Source organism: Haliotis rufescens, unplaced genomic scaffold (genome assembly GCF_023055435.1).
Source record: "Haliotis rufescens isolate VD_foot unplaced genomic scaffold, xgHalRufe1.0.p SCAF_7, whole genome shotgun sequence".
Lineage (NCBI taxonomy): Eukaryota > Metazoa > Mollusca > Gastropoda > Lepetellida > Haliotidae > Haliotis > Haliotis rufescens.
The window spans coordinates 58,918,960-58,938,801 of NW_025964361.1; positions in this window are offsets into that span (position 1 = coordinate 58,918,960).

The window sequence follows — 19,842 nt, forward strand, 5'->3', positions numbered from 1 at the left end:
TGATGGAACATTTATGCCTATGGTGTAAAATACATTTTCAAGGCAAATATGCCATGGAAATTGCTGGGTTGACATTTCAATTTTTAATCCCGAGATTTTCAAATGCGATGCTTATGGTGATCGATAAAAGCGGGGTAAAACCATACTCACCCACCTAATTGTCATTGATTGTCCTTGAGATTCACTGAATGGTCAGTTAACAATTAAAGCATTATAGCAATTGTAGAGTGACACAGGCTGGCGAACAGATGGAACTATGGTGGGAGAACCGAATGAGTGGATTGACAAAATTCAAAAGTGTTTATGTTCAAAGGGAGGTGACCTCAGAAATAAAGGTGTCATTTATAATTACTTCCAAATAAGCAGAAAACGTTCTACCCCAAGTACAGTATAGGCTTTTGTTTGTTGTTGCTTAACGCCGCACTCAGCAGTATTCCAGCTATATGACGGCGGTCTGTAAATACTCGAGTCTGGACCAGACAATAGAGTGGTTGACACCATGAGCATCGATCTACGCAATTGGGATCATGACATGCATCTACCAAGTCAGCGAGCTTGACCACCCGATCCCGTTAGTTGCCTCTTACGACATCATCACATGCATAGTCACCTTTTACAGCAAGCATGGGTTGGGGAAGACCTATTCTACCCCGGATCTGCACGGGTCCATCTTATGAGTATTCAATATTCAATATTTTTATGTGGTGATTTATTTCTTCCCGTGGGCGTACTTAAGGACACCACCGTCATTCATTCATGCTGTACCAGGGAAGCTGAGAAGTTCTGACCCTAACCAGGAAGGATGTACTGTACACCCTTAGCAGCTTGCATGTATAATACTTCCATGCTAACATGCTGCATTTGAACCATTTACCCAACTATGCTACATATTTCTGCAGGCATCGAAGAGAGTAAGTATTCTGTTTATGATAATGAATATAAATGGCTAGCGCGCTGTCATCAAGTGAGTGAGTGAGTGTGGTTTTACGCTGCTTTTAGCAATATTCCAGCAACATCGTGGCGGGGGACACTAGAAATGGGCTTCACACAGTGTACCTATGTTGGGAATCGAACCCGGGTCTTCGGCGTGACGGGCGAACGCTTTAACCGACCGCCCCTCTGTCATCAAGTATCTCCAAATGAAAGAGTGAGTGAATGTGGTTTTACGCCGCTTTTAGCAATATTCCAGCAATAGCACGACAGGGGACACCAGAAATGGGCTTCACACATTGTACCCATGTCGAGAATCAAACCCGGGTCTTCAGCGTGACGAGCGAACGCTTTAACCACTAGGCTACCCGACGGCCCCCAAATCAAACACTCCAACAGCCATTCATGCGACATCGTGTCAACTGTTAGGGGATAAGGCTCCCCCCTTTGCTACTATTAAGGGATGGACAGAGGAGTTCAAGTGGGAAAGAAGAACTCCGAAGATGATCCATGATCCGGAAGACCATCAACTGCCATCACTGGGGAAAATGTTGACAAATGCATAATATAAACATGGATGACACGTCCAGCCAATACAGTAGGTATCTCTTTTGAGAGTTGAGAACATGCTGAGGAATGAACTGGGCGTTACAATGATTCAGCACGCCGGGTTCCAAGGCTTCCGATTCCTGATCAGAAAAGCTCCAGGTTCACTATCTCTCTTGCTCATTTACAGACTCAGATGATTTTGTTGAACAGTGGAAACATCTAACGTCTTCTCCCAGGAAGAAGTCAAAGTCTGTTCGGTCTTCTGGGTGGACGACCTGCCGAAAGGTCACCCCATTAATGTCACTCTTTTGCTAATCTGCCGAGGCAATTACGTAGATCGATGCTCATGATGTCAATCACTAGATTGTCTGGTCCAGTTTTGACTATTTGCACACCGCCTTGAAACAGCTTCAATATTGCTGCGTGCGGCGTTAAACTACAAACAAACAAAAACCAGACTGCGGCATTAAACTACAAAAAAACACACACAAAAAACCAGACTGTGGCTTTAAGCACACTGAACATCCCCCGTATTCACCAGATTTGGCACAGTCAGATTTCCACCTTTTCTCAAACTTTAAGAAAAAAGCTGTCTGGCAAGCATTATGCAAAATGATGACGTCATTTCTGCTGACTTTTACACCACTACGACGAAGCCTTCTACATGAACGAGATCCAGGCACTCCAGCATCGTTGGCAGAAGCGCAGCGCCACTGAAGTTCATTTTTTATATATCGCTAACTTAAGATATTTTCAATTAAAAATCAAACTGAGAGGTATAGCTTCCTTTGCTCCCAAGTCTTATTTACTGCTGGACCTTATAAAATGTATAATAAAGAAAATTAGGATAGAAAGAATTGGCGTACGTCATATAATGTTGTTTTTAAAAATGGTTAGTGATTCAAGAAGAATGACAGTTCCACATCTTTTTGAAATGGCTTTGATTTGGATCCTGTATGACTTGTTTTGATTCGAATTTGATATATATGGTATATGTTAAAATTGTGTGTTTTGAAATGTTGAGTGTTAATTTCACATTGAATCGTCCCAATAAAGTTACCATTTTGAAAAAAAATATAATGTTGATGCCTTAAAAAAACATCAGCTCATTAAATGGTCAGGCGAGCCTGCAACAGCATCCAGTTCAATCTATCAAACAGTTCTGGAGAAAAAGAACAACTGCGAAGTGTTTACCGAGGACAGACCGTTCCCCACGACAGAGGCTCATCAATTAAGTATCAAGGTTGCTGGTTTCTGTTACATCACACTCGATGCCGCGTGTGGAACACACGATCATTGGACATTGCGAACCCTGTCTGCCGGTGTTTGTTGAAGTTTAACAAAGCCTGCTTGTGACTGGATGCTGCCTTCTTTCTCAATCGCAATTCAAGAGTGGCCTTGGTCTATGCATGTCTTTTAACCGGTGTTTTAATTATGAAGGTCCTACACACAATGCCTGAGCGCGGAGTTGACGTCGATGCTGTTAAATATTAAACCTTTTGGTTGATTCTTTTATACATAACACCGGATGTGCCTTCTGTATACATCATTGACACAGTCTCGGTGATGACAGTGACATGTTGCCCGTCTTTGTCTGCACGTCAACATGTCACGAATGTCAACAACGTTTTCACAAAACTATGAATCATCTGGACAACCGATACAGCCGAGAAAATAATAACGTACAAGACAGAGTCTGTCGTTTCTTCCTGTAGCCGTTTCACGAACATCAAACACTGGGTCGACGGTGAAAATATACTCACAGGCAAAAGAAACGCAAGTCGAGTATGCAGTAGACATGTTATTTATTTTCAACAGTAAAGACAAGAAATACTAATAGGCCAAGATTGACAAAAATTGACTGAAGACAGTTTAATGGATTAAAAGGCAGATGACATAATTGTTTTTTTTCAAATGTTAAGGGCTTAAATAGTTTCGGGTCAATACTCAAAATGTCAGTCAATACCTGGTGTGACCACCATTAGCATTGATCACTGCCACACATCTCCTGTACATTGAGTGGATCAGACGATCTGTGAAGGCCCTAGGGATCCTCCTGCACACATCCAGAGCAGCTGTGCGTAGTTCATCGGCAGTTGTAGGGACTGGGCGCACATTGTGCAGACACCTTTGAACCTCATCCCACAAGTGTCAGGGCTGAGAGTTTGCCACGGTAGAACACGGATGTTGTGTTGTTGCAGAAAGGCCATGGTAGCTCTGGCAACATGGGGACGAGCGTTGTCCTGCTGGAAAATGTGTTGTTGATGTTGTGCAAAAAATGGAACAACGTGGGGTCTGATCACTTGGTCGATGTACCGCTGAGCAGTGACGCCGTGTCCCCGACCTTGACCAACATTCAGAAAGCACATGGGTCCAAGTCTCGCATTAAGTCCAATCCCTGCCCATATCACGACGCTAGGTCCATCCCATGGATCCCTTTCCACAACGTTTCTGTCAGCGAAACGATCACCTCGACGCCGCCAAATTCTGACTCTTCCGTCTGCATGGGAGACACAAAAGCGACTTTCATCAGAGAAGATGACACGCCTCCACTCACGATGACGCCAATTGTGATGACCCTGTGCCCACTGAAGTCGTGCTTGTCGATGCCGTGGTTGGAGAACAGGACGACGTGCTGATCGGCGACATCTGAGGTTGTTGGAACGGAGACGTCGGATCACAGTGTCCCGGCTAATGTGTCGATTATGTGTTCCTATGGTCTGTCGAGCACTTTCACTTGCAGTTAGGAACGGATGTCGCTGGTGTTGACGGGTAATCTGCCGATCTTGTCGAGGTGTGGTGACCCTAGGACGACCGCTCCGAGGAAGGTCATCTGTGGTCTGTGTAGCATTGTATCGATGCAGGAGACGGTAAATTGTGGTTATGTTAACGTTGAAATGACGGGCTACATCTTGGACAGACTCTCCAGCTTCCAAACGTCCGATAGACTGGTTTCTCTGAATTTAAGTTAGGCGTGGCATTGTTGACCAAGGAGTGGTAGGTCCAAGAATCGGCCACAGTTTTATACCCACTACAGTTCGTGACAGTTCGTGCATTTTCGATTTCGCGAGGAATGGGTGCATGATACCCACATCTTCATTGAAATGATGCGTTTTGGCGATTCGTTTTTTATGTTGCGTTTTTACTCGGGGCTTCCAAAATGCAACCAAAAATATTAATAACACCATGAGGCTTCACTACATGCTAAAACTCGTATCAATTTATGGTTCCGTTTTTGTTACCTATTTGCTTAAACCCACTTCCGTTTCTTTTGCGTGTGAGTATAGATATCCGCCCCCTTTCCTCTACTGAAACTAGTTTATCATATATATGCATGTGAACTACTAGATCCGGTTCTCTCTATGCTCGCAGATGCTGAATCAATGCTCTTGTATCGCCATGTCAATAACCTTATCGCCCTAGGGTCTTGACGAAGAAAAGCAGCATTATGCCAGCTGACAGTTTGCCGTTATAGTCACAAGTCGATTCAATTCTCTCCCCCGTCGCAAGTCTTGCAATCTATTACGTTGAGGAGAATGTCCGAGTAACTCTCCATTCCTTAAAAAAACAATGGAGCAGAGGCCCATTATTTTTAAGGAATGGAGAGTTTTGAGGATATCCCCATACTTAAAACACATTCCTACTCTTCATCTTTTTTAGGAAAATATTTAAAAAATAAACGAGAACTCTTTAAAGCCTGTCTTTATTCTGTGCGAGTCTCCCATTCGTTTGGTGCACGAGGAATACGTTCTCTGTCGCTGCTGCACGTGCACCAAGCCCCGTCGCGAGAGGATATTTACAATGTATGGTACGAGGCTCTCCATAATTTCGTGAGGTCCTAAACTAGTATTTTATCAATCGCTTGCACGTTATAAATGCATGCTGATGTGGATTATAGGAAATATAGAGCCCTGAACAAGGATACATATATTTGCTGATTTCTTTTTTTCTCGTCAATGGTTTATCTAATTGCTATAAATATGAACATTGTCAACCTGCTGCAACACAACATATACATATTATTTTTATGCTTTTAAAGATTATGCAAATTTATGAAAATATTTAATTGTTAATTTCACACCATATCGTCGCCGAAGCTGAGGTCGATAATTACACGTCCTCAAATCAAATAATGCGGGTTGGAACATGTTTTCCGACAAAATTTGAAATTATTCACTTGTGAAAATTGTTCCGTCTATTCCAGGTGAAAATTAATTAAACTGTTGTTTTAAGATAATGTATAATTGACAAACAACTCTCCATTCCTGAAAAATAATGGAGCGTTTGAACAATAGAATGACGTCACAGATGTGTTTTAATTAATGCTTGTCTTGCTTTCCTTGAAATTTCAACTTTGTATATGTTTTGAAATTCCAACTTAGTGTCTTCAAATTTCAACATAGCATCTTGGAATTTAAACTTTGTATCTTGAAATTTCAAGAAAGAAAAACAAAACAACAATTGTCCCTGACAGGCCTTCGTAGATCTCTCTAATGACTTTCTACATGTGAACCACGATGTTTATCTTGGACGTATATATATATCGCTCCCTGACGTCACCAGAACACTTTCCTATACTAGAGATATAATAACTTATTAAAATATGTCGGACTATGCTTGAATGTCAGGAACTAAACAAAGAACAAAGAACTTGAATGATTTTGTCAAATTTGAAAATTTCTTTGCAGTCAATGACTAAGTTAGAATTAATGTGTTGCTCTATATTTTAGTATTCCAGCAATATCATAAGGGGGCACCAGAAAAGGACACATTGTACCCATGTTGGAAATCGAACCTTGACCTTGGGCGTGACGAGCTAATGAGTGAGTGAGTATGGTTTTACGCCGCTTTTAGCAATATTCCAGCAATATCGTGGCGGGGGACACCAGAAATGGGCTTCACACATTGTACCCATGTCGGGAATCGAACCCGGGTCTTCGGCGTGACGAGCGAACGCTTTAACCACTAGGCTACCCGACCGCCCCGACGAGCTAATGAGGTGGAACGTTGTACATGTCGATCACTGGAATGTCTGGTCCAGACATTATTATATACAGGCCGCCGTCATATAGATGGAATATTGCTGAGTGCGGCGTTAAACAACAAACAAACACACCACAATCCCACATCCCCCATTAAAAACACCTGTGCACCTGACTGCTCTTTACTGTTTTGCTTCAAGTCAGACAGTTCACACTATCTATACCTCAACAACAGACGGTAAAGAAGCGGGAGAATATTTCAGGTGAAAATCCGATTCCGAATAACAGCCGCGGAATGCAGCACTGGCAGGAACATTCTGTAAGCGCTCACCCTGCCCTGACTGCCAGCCAAACAAATACCTGGGATGAGTGAATGAACATCCAGAGGTGAATGACGTCTTCCGTGGCGTGGCCTGCATCTGTTAGAAGGGAAATGCTTCACCATTTTCACGTTTCATGGCGACCGCCTCCGTGGTCTATTGAATAGATCGTGTTCCCAGAGAGCCCTAGGTCGGTGGTTCGATCCTGCACCTGGTCGCGTCATACCAAACAACGTTAAAAGATGGTTCTTGTTGTTGCCCTGCCTGGCGCTTGGTATTAAGGTGATAAAACAGGAACTGGTCGGCTCGGAGTCAGTATACTGTGGTGTATCTATGTTAAACTGTGACATGCAGCCACCCACACGCGCGCGCGCGCACACGCACACGCACACACACAAACACACACACAAATAATTGCAATACTATGGAATCCTAGAAGGGATATTGTTTGTAGTTTTGTCGCGTTGTCGCCCTTATTGTTTTTGTTGTTGTTTGACGCCGCACTCAGCAATATTCAAGCTATATGACGGCGGTCTGTAAATAATCGAGTCAGGACCAGAAAACCAAGTGATTGACAACAGGAGCGTCGATCCACGCAACTGGCACACGATGACATGCATCTACCAAGTCAGCGAGCCTGACCACCCGTTAGTCTCCTCTTTCCACAAGCATAGTCGCCTTTTACGGCAAGCATAGGTTGTCGCCCTTATAAAAACAAAATCGCTGTGCAGAGTTGCGTCCCTTGAGCACGCCAGAAACCTATGATTGTGGGTTCGAATACTGGTTCGCTCCGATTATGTTTCTAGGTTTGTCAGCACCATACACGTGCTCGTGGGTTTCACCGAAGCGATAAACGTCTGAGACCTGTATCACTTCGGGCTTTCCTCCCACGTTAAGCTGACACGCCGTGATATGATTGTAATACTGTTAAAAGCGGCGTTAAACCCAACTCACTCACTCACTTACAAAAGACACAAAAGGTCATGTTAACGTGGATGACACGCAACTTGCCCGCCGCCAAACGTACGTGTCCCCGTGAGGTGGCTGGGCCAGCTCGACTCACGTAACAACGTAACAGCGTAACAACGTAACGTAACATCGTACTAAAAACGACCTGATGGATACCACTCGTTTGTGTGGGACATTGATTACTGCGACGTAAAACACCATTCACTCACTCACTTATATAAACGGTCGGGGCAAAGAAAGTATACACCCATGTGCATGTGATGGTGGCTTGAAATGGTTATTCGATGGTGATGTATTTGATTCGGGTATCATGGTTTTGTTTTGAAACTTAAGTCGGCAGTGTTTCGGCGACTGTCTTCAACCAAGTAACGTTGATAAAGTTTGCATATTTTGGGGGTCAAATCCAAGTCCCAGTTGTTTAAATTCCTTTGGCCTGCAGTTTAATACAGCCACTCTGACCCACTGACATCTGGACCAAAAAATATAGGGTATTTTTATATACAGTAGTACACGACATCGATTATAACACATTTCTCTCTTCTGAACAATGATGCTGATTTGAAACAGTTAGCTAGACAAGACTATTTCTATAATCTAGATTAGTTTTGATTTAATAAAATACATATATTCCAAGAATCCCCACCGGCCCGCTTAGAAAATATATGTTTTTCACCAAAATATATATTACCCCGCCCTGGAAACAAAGCAACGACTTTCCCATTTCACTAAAGCTCGCTCGGGGGCACGGGTGGCCCAGTTGTCTAAGGTGTCGCGATTCGCTGTGCAGAGTTGCGTCCCTCGGTCGCGCCAGAAACCTATGATTGTGGGTTGGAATCCCGGTTCGTCCCGATTATTTTTCTAGGTTTGTCAGCACCATACACGAGCTCGTGGGTTTCACCGAAGCGGTAAACGTCTGAGACCTGCATCACTTCGGGCTTTCCTCCCACGTTAAGCTGACACGCCGTGATATAACTGGAATACTGTTAAAAGCGGCGTTAAAACCCAAGTCACTCACTCACTAAAGCTCTGAAACAGGAACCAGGAACTGCTGCTCTACGAAATTAACGTAATAACAATCAAATCGTGAACCGTTCTTGCGCGCATCACAAACAACAGGCAACAGGCCACTTGTATTCGCAACCAAAAGCTTTTTTTGCTCTGCCACCACCTGCTCCACTAAAGCTGACCATGGTGATTAGAAATACCCATAGACAGCATGTAATACCGCTGTACTTTAAAGGTGAAATGTATATATATATGTGCAGCATTCTTCGCTCAGGAAGTAATTGCAAAAAGACAGAACGGTCTTGGGTAACGATCGAGCGTTTCTTGCCAAACACATGTCAAGGCAAATTTCTTTTGTATTGCGTTACTCTTGCCAAATAACAATCTTTCTCATTACCAAACAGACAAATGATGATACTGGCACTATCGTCTATCAATAAGTAAGTGAGGTGTTCTCCACCGTCAATTAGAAAATTACACATTGTACGTAGTGCATATGATCGGTTCCGGAGGCTGCAAACTGGTAGATGTGGAATTACCAATTTATTTCCAAGCTATTGGCTTAGTTAGCCCAAACGAGTTCTTGAACAAGACAGCCACACAGTCTATTATTTTACTTATTCTGTAGCGGGCATGGGCGTTAACATAATCTGTATTCATGTAAACATTACGTCATCCATAGGTTAAGTTCATGTCATGTTCAGGCTAATATCGCCTTCGTAACACTCTGGACACGATCGGCTGACTTTTCTTAGCGGTTACGGAAGGAGACGAGAATTGCCGAGTGCCTTTGTAGGTCATGTGTCGTTACTTTAATACCTTTTGATTCTTGAAAACAGAAACAATACAGGAATTTTAATCACAAACTGTCAAATTCGAGACCAGAACCAATTTCCATCTACCCCAATCTCAAAGCCAGGTAAATTATCCTCAATTAGATTTTTTACTATGGGTCTTAAACAAATATATTAAGTTATTGGAGTATGTTGTTGGTGGAGTATGTTTGTATGCTTAATTTTTAAAGATCTTTTTCACTTTTGAATACCTTGGACAGTTAAACATTTAGTTTAAACTATCTCAGGTCATTTGAAAGGCATTTAGAAGTGCTTTACATAAGAAAGAGAATATATGGATGTCAACTTCTTTATTGTGAGAAACACAACGTTTTGGAGTACATGCTTACTCCTTCATCAGGTGATCACCTTCATTCACCTGATGAAGGAGTAAGCATATACTCCGAAACGTTGTGTTCCTCACAATAAAGAAGTTGATATCCATATAGTCTCTTCCTTAAACTATCTCGACAGATATCTAGACTTACGTTGGATGCTCCGCTTGTGGGATGAGCGTCCCCTTCGAAGCGTATTTTGTGGCACTGTTTCCGAAGGTGTTTGTGTATGACGGAACGTACACGACTGCACGATCAGATCACTCAAAGTGAACAGTTCCGACACAAATCATTTTAAAACTCTGTGGAACTGTGCCAGACTTCTGACTGTGTTGCCCGAAACATCCCAAATGTGAACATTAACATTCCCTATTGATCTCAAGTGTAAAACGCTGCGAATATAGATCACAGTTGTCTTGTCTTATTCTGATGGTGACCTTGCCCTTCGTTTGAAACTGTTACTGACATGCAAGCAGAATCGAGTTTGTTGGTTTTCACTAATTCTGTACAGGGTCGTGCAGTTAACACGAACGTCTTTAGCTAGCACTCTAAAATCCCACTTCCAAAACGGTACAGGCACGATACAAATTCAGCAGATCAAGGAAACGGAACCATTTTGATTGCACAGTAGGATCCCGGCGGTGTGAGTGGCGACTGTTACGAAATTCAAATCGCGGCGCTGTTTGACTTTTTAAGTTTTCTTACAGCTGTCCTGCGTACTGACAAAAATACTTGTTGAGGACATGGTAGACTGAACTTGTGCCTTGTGTCGTTTGAGGCAAAGGTGACAATGTTGTCAGTGTCAACTATATACTAGTATAATAGGCCTACTCTCCAAAAAAAGCAGGGGAATCATGAAATATATGTTATGTCATGGGACGTGTTATAAATAAACTGCCTGGAACCAAAGGACTATGCAATTCCTCCGTGCACGTGGGCAGGGGTCATTCTTGATTTTGTCACTTCAGTGAAAGTCAAATCGCTCCGAGCCATAAGTTTCATGATGTTCATTATCCACTGTAACACGCAAGCTCTCAACTCTTGCCTTTTGAAAGCAGTGATTAGACTGGGAATGCGTCGTCTACAACGCGATGGATGTCTATAAGGGCTATTGGCATGCTTCATGGTAGAACACAGCGAGAGGTAGCAAGTATGTTCAATGTGTCTTAGTATGTGATTTGCAGACTTTAGAACAGGTTTCTGCAGACACAAAATGTTAATGATCGGCCCCGTGCAGGCTCTAAGAAATCGAGCCGAAACACCGCATCAAATCGCTGTTAAGAATAATTATTAGTTTTATTCCACTCTGAAAGGGCACAGGCCCATATATAATCGATATATTTTGTTGTTGTTGAGTGGGATGTACATAAAAAGGCAGTTCTATATATATACTTCTCAGATTTCTCTTGCAATGTTTCTATATAAGGCTACTTCAATCCTAATTCTATGACAGCTGCATCTTAATTGTGCTAAAGCTATTCTAAATCTTTTAAAAATTGATATCAAACAAATAGTATTTTGGGAACATTTGTCTTAAAAGGCTTGTAATTACTGCATGTTTTTTTAAACAATAACATCATATTATATCATTTTCTTGGTAATCTATCAATAGACATTTCAAGATACTTGAAGCAATACTTAAGAACTTAAGAACATATTGAAATATTCACTTGCGCCAGGCCACCGGAGTTCAAGTTACAGTAACTACGGTTACAACGAACTCAAAGGGAACGCTAATTTTAGTTCGTAATAACCGCAGTTCGTTATAAGCATATATACAGCATATATACAACAAATGGCCGGGACTAAAAATACTTTCGTTATATATCGGTCCTTTCGTTATAAGCGTGTTCGTTATAAACGTAGTTTAGTGTGCTACATCTAGCTTGTCTGCACGCCCGGGGGCCATGTGTTGTATCATATCCTTAACAAAACGACACATTCTAGCCATACGCCACTGGTGTTTCTACGTAGAAACTGGGGTAGCGACGATGGTCTCGTGTAATGTTTTCAGATGTCCAGATTTACAATGGACTTTCTGGAGAAGCGTCGGAAGTGTCCGGAGGCGTCCTACCGAACGTCATTCGGACGTCAACGTAAGGCAAAATAATAGACTTGAGGGTGGGTCTGTAATGATATGGGGTGGGATATTGTCCATGGAAGGGTCACTGGACAGTACTACCGAGACAATGTACTGGCGTCAATAGTTGTGACGTGTGCGGGCCATGCTGGTCCAGGTTTTGTCTTTTATGACGATAACGCTTGTGCCCACCGTGTACGTATCGTAATTTTCTATTTCCAGCTGCAAAACATCACCAGAATGCAATTGCCATCCTTGAGTCCTGACCTTTCCCCCCACAGAGCACGTCTGGGACATGATGGGGATACGTGTTCGCCGACGTCCAATACCACCCGCCTCGTTAGCCGAACTACCCGCTACGTTAGCCGAACCACCAGCCACGTTAGCCGAACCACCCGCCACGTTAGCCCAACCACCCGCCACGTTAGCCCGCCACGTTAGCCCAACCACCCGCCACGTTAGCCCAACCACCCGCCACGTTAGCCGAACTACCCGCCACGTTAGCCGAACTAGGCCAGAAGCAGCACGAGGAGTGGACAAAACTCCCTCCAGATGTCATTGGGAGATTGATTCGAAGGGACATGACCATTATTGATCTAATCATCTCAAACGTTCAGTTTTTGACAACACGCCACTGTCTCCTTCTTGGTTGTTTGTGTCCTTACAATACACAGCCAACATTTTACATCCTGGTCTTCCTTTTTGTAATTCATCCATTACCATAACTCAGTTCCTCTATGTATGTCGAATATCCCTATAGAACACTTCCGGAGGGGTCAATATGATGGAAGTTGACAGGTTATGCTAGTCATAGTTTTACCACCTCTGCTGCAGAGTGGACAAATAATCGATCACGGTTCATAACGCGTATCAATGCACTTTTTTAGATGAACGAGATAGACATGAGTTATCTCCCTTTAGATGTCTCTTTAATGTGAAATGTGACGAGAAGCACTACTGTGACTTCAATATCTCTCAGCATGGTCATTTAAATAGTATATTACATTCTCAGTTCACGTGAGAGATTATATTGTCCGTGTTAGGTCACAACATAAGGTCTCCATTAAATAATCCTTAGCAAAACTTTTATAGATATACTTAACGATATATTTTTTAAATTTTTTATTCAATACATTTGTCCAGACACAAAGTGTTATCCATCATTCAATTTATATACTATGGTAATTGTGTGTGGCAAGTTAAATATTTCGGGGGATAAATATAAAGATCCATCATATTGTTCAATGTGCATTTTGACGACGTTTGTAAATGCCGGTGCATCATCAAAATTGGATTCTAGGAAAACACTACTGTATGACGGGTTCTCAGTCTGTTTAAATCAGATTTTTTTATTCCACACGATACCTCTCTGCGTGAAGATCTGAGGTCACGTGAGGGGAACCTTCCGATCAGCCTGTCAAAGTCGAGGCTTCTAAATTAGCGACATGGGTGAGCATTCAAACCAGAATTATCTGATTTCTGTATTTCGAAAAAAAAAGAACCTTATCGACAGGTTAAAAAGTATAGCAACGCCGTTATATTGTTGTAGATAGTTTACACACCCTGTCGTTTCCTAGCGCCGTGGCGTCTACACCCTAAAGAAAGTGTACCATCGAAGGAATATTTGTTTTATGTGTGGATTTTCATTTGTACAAACCGACATTTCCAAATCGAGGTGGTAAAAAGATTAAGCCAAATAATTTTACAAAGCTGACAGCTGATAGATTCAAGAACCACCGAGCGTTTTATTTTTAAATTCAGCGGTCAAAATTCAGGGTTCACTCTGACCTTCAATAGAAGTGTCATCAGATCTTAACACAGAAAGGCAGCCTCGGAGTAAAAGATCTGTTTTTAATGGACTGATTCTAAGCTACATATAAAGGTAGTTTAGTGAGTGTACCTGAAATTGAGTGAGTGAGTATTCCAGCTTTTAACATTATTCCAGTTATATTGCGGCGTGTCAGCATAATGTGGGAGGAAAGCCCGAAGTATTGCAAGTCTCAGACGTTTACCACTTCGGTGAAACCCACGAGCACGGGTATGGTGCTGACAAACCTAGAAACATAATCGGGGCGAAACGGGATTCGAACCCACAATCATAGGTTTTTGGCGTGCCCAAGGGACACAGCTCTGCACAGCGAATCACGGCGCCTTAGTCGACTTGGCAACCCGTGCCCCCTATGATTAAACTTCGTTCAGGGCTTCATATGAATTTTATTTTATATTGTGTAGGTATATGTCAATAAATAAGCTAATTATGTTTCAGGGCCTTAATGTTAATCCAGCAAGTGTAGAGCACGGCGCAGTATTTATCGTCTATCCTCCAGTCTGTGGTAAACAGTAACAGGTCTCTGTATAACCAACCACAAGCCCCATGGCGATTATGAAGATATATTCTTGATATATTTATTTTCCTTTTTAAAATATGCTTCCAAAAGAGAACGTTCATTTGATAAGAAAAAAAAATCATTTAATCTACTTTTGGATTAAATGTATGAATAGAGCGATATATGTGTGAGATGGCAAACCTATATCTCCGAAAATTGCTTATAACGCAAACCTCGGGACATACACATTAATTTCACCTGTGATGGCAATGATGATTATGACAAGAATGGTACTGATCGTTCACGTTTGACGGTGACATCGGAACACACCGTGGCATGCACGTACGCGTGCAGTGTGCCACTCGTGCATTCTTAAAATTGCAGTGTGTTTCTGGAACCTAATTTGGGAATTCAAACGCCTTGTCTTGCAATGTGTAATTTTCTCCGTGAAGGAGGATATCAGAGACGCAGAGATGCCAAATACTCGGAATGCATTCGACAGGGTTGTCCTTAAAGGTTATCTAGCGTCAACTGGGCAACCATTACACAGTAATGAACAGATTAGTGAGAAAACGCGGTGAAACCAATGCTGTGGAAGATTTTCCCCGGTCAGGACGGTCAGGTCTTGTGACGACAGGGCGCTGCTTTGATTAGTACCACGTCAGCCATTTGCAGCGAGTCCCGTCCTGAAGCGACAATGTCGACCCAATCGACGTCTGTCCACCAGAACCTTAAGGAACCGCTTGAGAGCAGCAGAAATGGCGTCCAGGAGAGCCTTCAAACGCCCCCTACTGGTAGATCCCCATCAGAGTCCCGTTTGGCATGGTGTTTAGCACGACAGACTTGGAATCTGAGAACCTCGCGAAGAATCCATTGGTCGGACGAGAACAGGTTCCTGCTCCAAGTCACAGATGGACTCGCTGAGGCACAGGAATACGGCCTATACACCCAGGAACACTAAACCTTATGGGCGAGGCTAGGTATTGATTTGGGGGTGCATCTCACACTATTGCAAACAGGCAATCTCACTCGTAACCAGAACAGCCGAGATGTCCTGGAACCAGTTGTTGGCCCCATTTCGACAACCACCGCTCGCTACAAGACCTCAGTTTATGGATGACAAACATGGCAGCCAATACTCCATTAAAAGCTGTAATGTCATGTCCCGCCATGATTCCAGATCTGAATCCGCTGGAGTACATTTGAATCCTTGGCTGTATACAGGCACTGACACATCCTCTAAAAAAGCATCTTTCTTTGTCGTGGGGGCAGTTGCCCCTTCAGCAGATCCGACGTATGGCTGCAGGGATGAGACACAGGAAGGAGGCCGTCATCCGGGCATGTAGAGGGTTTACTTGGGACTGAACCTTTGAACTATGGGTGTCATCTAGAGACACAAAGTGACATTTGTATCCAGAAATATTGAAGTTGTCGTCTAAACACTGCAGCTCCATACTTAAAAGGGGTGTTGTTTTGTGCTACCAAAACGTGGTCATCGCGATCAAAATCTAACATCAGCTGAAAATTGTGGTGGTTTCTTATTCTCAGAGTGTTGTCCTTACATATCACATTCGTTTATATGAGCTCCATTTTGTCTGTAGTTTCATTCCTGCACTTGTTTCATTAGTCACTGAAAAAAAATCTGTTTTTCTTTTTAAAAATTCAAGGCGTATAGTATGCATTATACAGAATCTGTCAGCCTATTTAAATTCTATTATTTGTAACTTAAAAGTAATATTTTTCAAGAAAAAGTAAAATAAAAAAATGAATTAATGATTTGGAGATATTACGGCCAACTGACAATTTTGATTAAAGTTATTCAAATACGCATTCTCTGCTAACTAATATTTAATGCCCAAGATTATTTATTAAATCAGTTAAACAGAATTATTACTTTAAAAATTAAAATGTTCGTTTACACAAGACAAGACAAGACAAGGGAAACGAACCCGGGCCTTCGGTTTGCAGAGCCAACGTTTTAACAATAAGTCTACTCCACCGCCACAGCTTCGTCGTTTTAGACCATTTGAATAAGCACGTGTCAAATCTGGTTTAAGGCGTTGTTTATTGCATGCAGGTGTTCGCCAGTATTGTCACGTGATGTCATGGTTACGAGTTTAACCAATCGGGGTTCACTGCCGTTGCACGAGTTTTTTTTGCGCGTTATTTCCAGACGACACGAATGGGGGCAGTAGGACGTACATATACATTTAACAGCTAACAGCACTGGTAAGTTTGGCGAGAATTCATTCAGAATCAATATGATGATGAGATAATCCTACAATATACTGACATAATGTCACAACCACAGCAGAACCGGTTCGCCCCGATTATGTTTCTAGGTTTGTCAGCACCATACCCGTGCTCGTGTGTTTCACCGAAGTGGTAAACGTCTGAGACCTGCATCACATTGGGCTTTCCTCCCACATTGAGCTGACACGCCGCGATATAACTGGAATACTGTTAAAAGCGGCGTTAAACCCAACTCACTTACTCACTACAGCAGAACAGTACTTTTCTCATTGACAGTAATGTTACATTCATTATCAAGATGTAATTGTAAGACAACACTGTCAAGTGACTAAGCATTTCGTACAATCAAAACCCGATAAATAAAACGCACAACGTTCATGGAAATTGTCTACAAACGAGTGTGAAGGACAGGACCCTTTCATACGCTTAAAGCAATTGTTATAATATAATGTTAATTTTGAGAATATTAAACAAAAAAACGAGTGAGAAGGTCTGGGTTTATTGGCGTTTTATGACATATGAACATAATTATACCTTTTTGAATTGAATGAAAAACGTACCTTCATAGTATATATACTTAATCAATTGCTAGTTCATGTGAAAAGAAAAAATACGTGGACAGCGAAATGATTCTGATTCCAAACATCATGTTTGTCACTGATGCGTCAAATTTTGAAATGTCCTCCTCATTTCCACCATAAAAGGGCGGTGGGGTAGCCTAATGGTTAAAGCGTTCGCTCGTCACGCCGAAGACCCGGGTTCGATTCCTCACATGGATACAATGTGTGAAGCCATTTCTGGTGTCCCCCGCCGTGGTGTTGCTGGACTATTGCTAAAAGCGGCGTAAAACCATATCACTCACTGACTCCACCATAAACCTTTCTGAGGCTTTACTAAGTCTTTGACTGTTGTAAGACTTCCCCCGTGAGGACTGTGGTCCGTAGATATAGAGATGTATTTTGATAGTTAGAGATTTAATGAGGAAAATATAACCTTCCGCGTTCATGGTGAAGTGTAAAAATGAGTTACAGGTGATATTCACACCAACTGATACCCCAGTCACCGTAGAAAGGCAGTTGTGGTGTCAGCTGAGGTCGTCTGGAAGCCTGATCTCATGTGTTCCTATATCGGTAAATACTCAATAGCTGTTAATACCAGAGGTATAGGGAACGATGTTATACAATATCAAATTGCTTGTCAATAATACATAGTAGTCAGTGACCGCCTCCGTGGTCTAGTGGTCGAGCGTCCGCCTGGAGAGTGGAAGGTCCGGGGTCAGATCCCCGGTCGCGTTATACCAAAAGACACGAATGGAAGACGTACATGTATATTAAGGAACTTGTTGTCACCCTGTCTGGCGCTCAGCATTAAGGGTATAAAACATGGACTGGTCGGCTCGGGGTCAGTATACTGTTTCTGAGTAGGGTATTCATGTTGAGCTAGCACTATTAATCGGCATCGTCCGGACTAGTACAAATGCAATTATCTTGGACGAGACGTCAAACCAAATTTCACCTCACCTCAGCTCACCTCACCTCACCACACAGTAGTCAGTTTAAATACGTCGAACCGTCGCTAACTCGGTTAACTCAATGAATCGACTGAGGCGTAATAATCGTGTGATCTCGGCAGAATTCTTTTTACACACTCGTCTAATATCGGAACGGCGGACACAGTCTCGCCGGAATACCGCCATAACTTTCAAGTTCAGCGTGTTGGATCTCGATCAACATATTCGTCCTCCATAGTCAGTGACGGATACAGACTATGCATTCTACTTCCTGTGATGATGTCTCTGCCCGTACCTCGACTTGGATGACAGGAAGTGCTTTACACATGTCGGAGGTTGTTGGATAAGTAGGGGCTTTCACGTTATGTCACTTCGCCAGTTGGTCGTCACTACTAAGAGTATATGACTGAAGTATTGATTGATTGATTGATTGATTGATTGTGTGAGTGAGTATGGTTTTGCGCCAATTTTGGCAATATTCCTGCAATATCACGGCGAGGGACACCAAATATGGGCTTCACACATTGTACCCATGTGGGAAATCGAACCCGGTTCTTTGGCGTGACGAGCGAACGTTTTAACCACGAGACTACCCCATCGCCCCGCTGAAGTATTGAAGATGTGACATAAAGCTTTAAAATCCTAAATTTTAAGTCACCCAGATATGATCGTTTAATGTTTTATCTTGAGTGTATATAGTTTAGACAATTATTAGTTCAGGTGCGTGAATATTAAGACCATACATGTACAGTTCTAGCTCAGTAATTTCTTATGTTGTAACGCTCGTGTGCGGTTGATGCGGGGGCACTGACTTGGACATTAATTGAGATAACTTATGAGCGAAATGGGCGAAATGCTGAGAGCCTCATTTACCAAGCTTTAAGTGACCAAAATTAGAAGCATTGTCCGCCGACGGAATAATTAGCCGTATTTTATTCTAGGGTAAAGGGGAGCCATATGAGAAGCACAAACAAATACAGGATATCTTTTTCTGTCATGTCTATATGACAACGGTGACAAAGGTGCCCAGGTGACAGTGTAACGGGGATGTTATGAAAGCTGAGCAGATACCGAGGTAAATCAATCGGTCGTCAGTTTCACTGGTTTGTCCTCCACTTGATAACCAGACACAGGCAGAAACAGGTCTTCTGTGATCCGGTTCATAACTATCAATATATACTACTCAAAAGAAGTTAAGGATCATCCGATTCTTTCATATTGGTAATGTTAATCTGTCATGGCATGAGAGATTGACGATTGTAATATGAAAGAATCAGGTGAACCTTAACTTCTTTTGAGTAGTATATTTCGGTTTAGTTAAGAGGCAGGAAACTAGTGGGTATAATAATGTCCAAGAAGTTCTTCAATGTGCGCCCTATTTAATGCTATTGTATGGTGGACTTAGCCATGAATAGTCAAACGGAATTGTCGCCTTATCATGCTGACAGATATTTTAGTACGCTTCATGTGGTTTCATAACGCTGCTTCGTCTGGTTTGGTTCGGATAATGTGCAAATCTGGTGGGAATATACATGTATGTACACTGTGAAATTATTATTGCCAAATAAACATTACCATGTGTATACATTGTCTATGGTAGGTCCACTTGCCCGTCAAATACAACTCATCAATATTATCAAACCTAATTAGTTTGTTTGTTTGTTTTTTAACGCCGCACTCAGCAACATTCCAGCTAATTGACGGGGTCTGTAAATCATCGAGTCTGGATCAGACAATCCAGTGATTGTC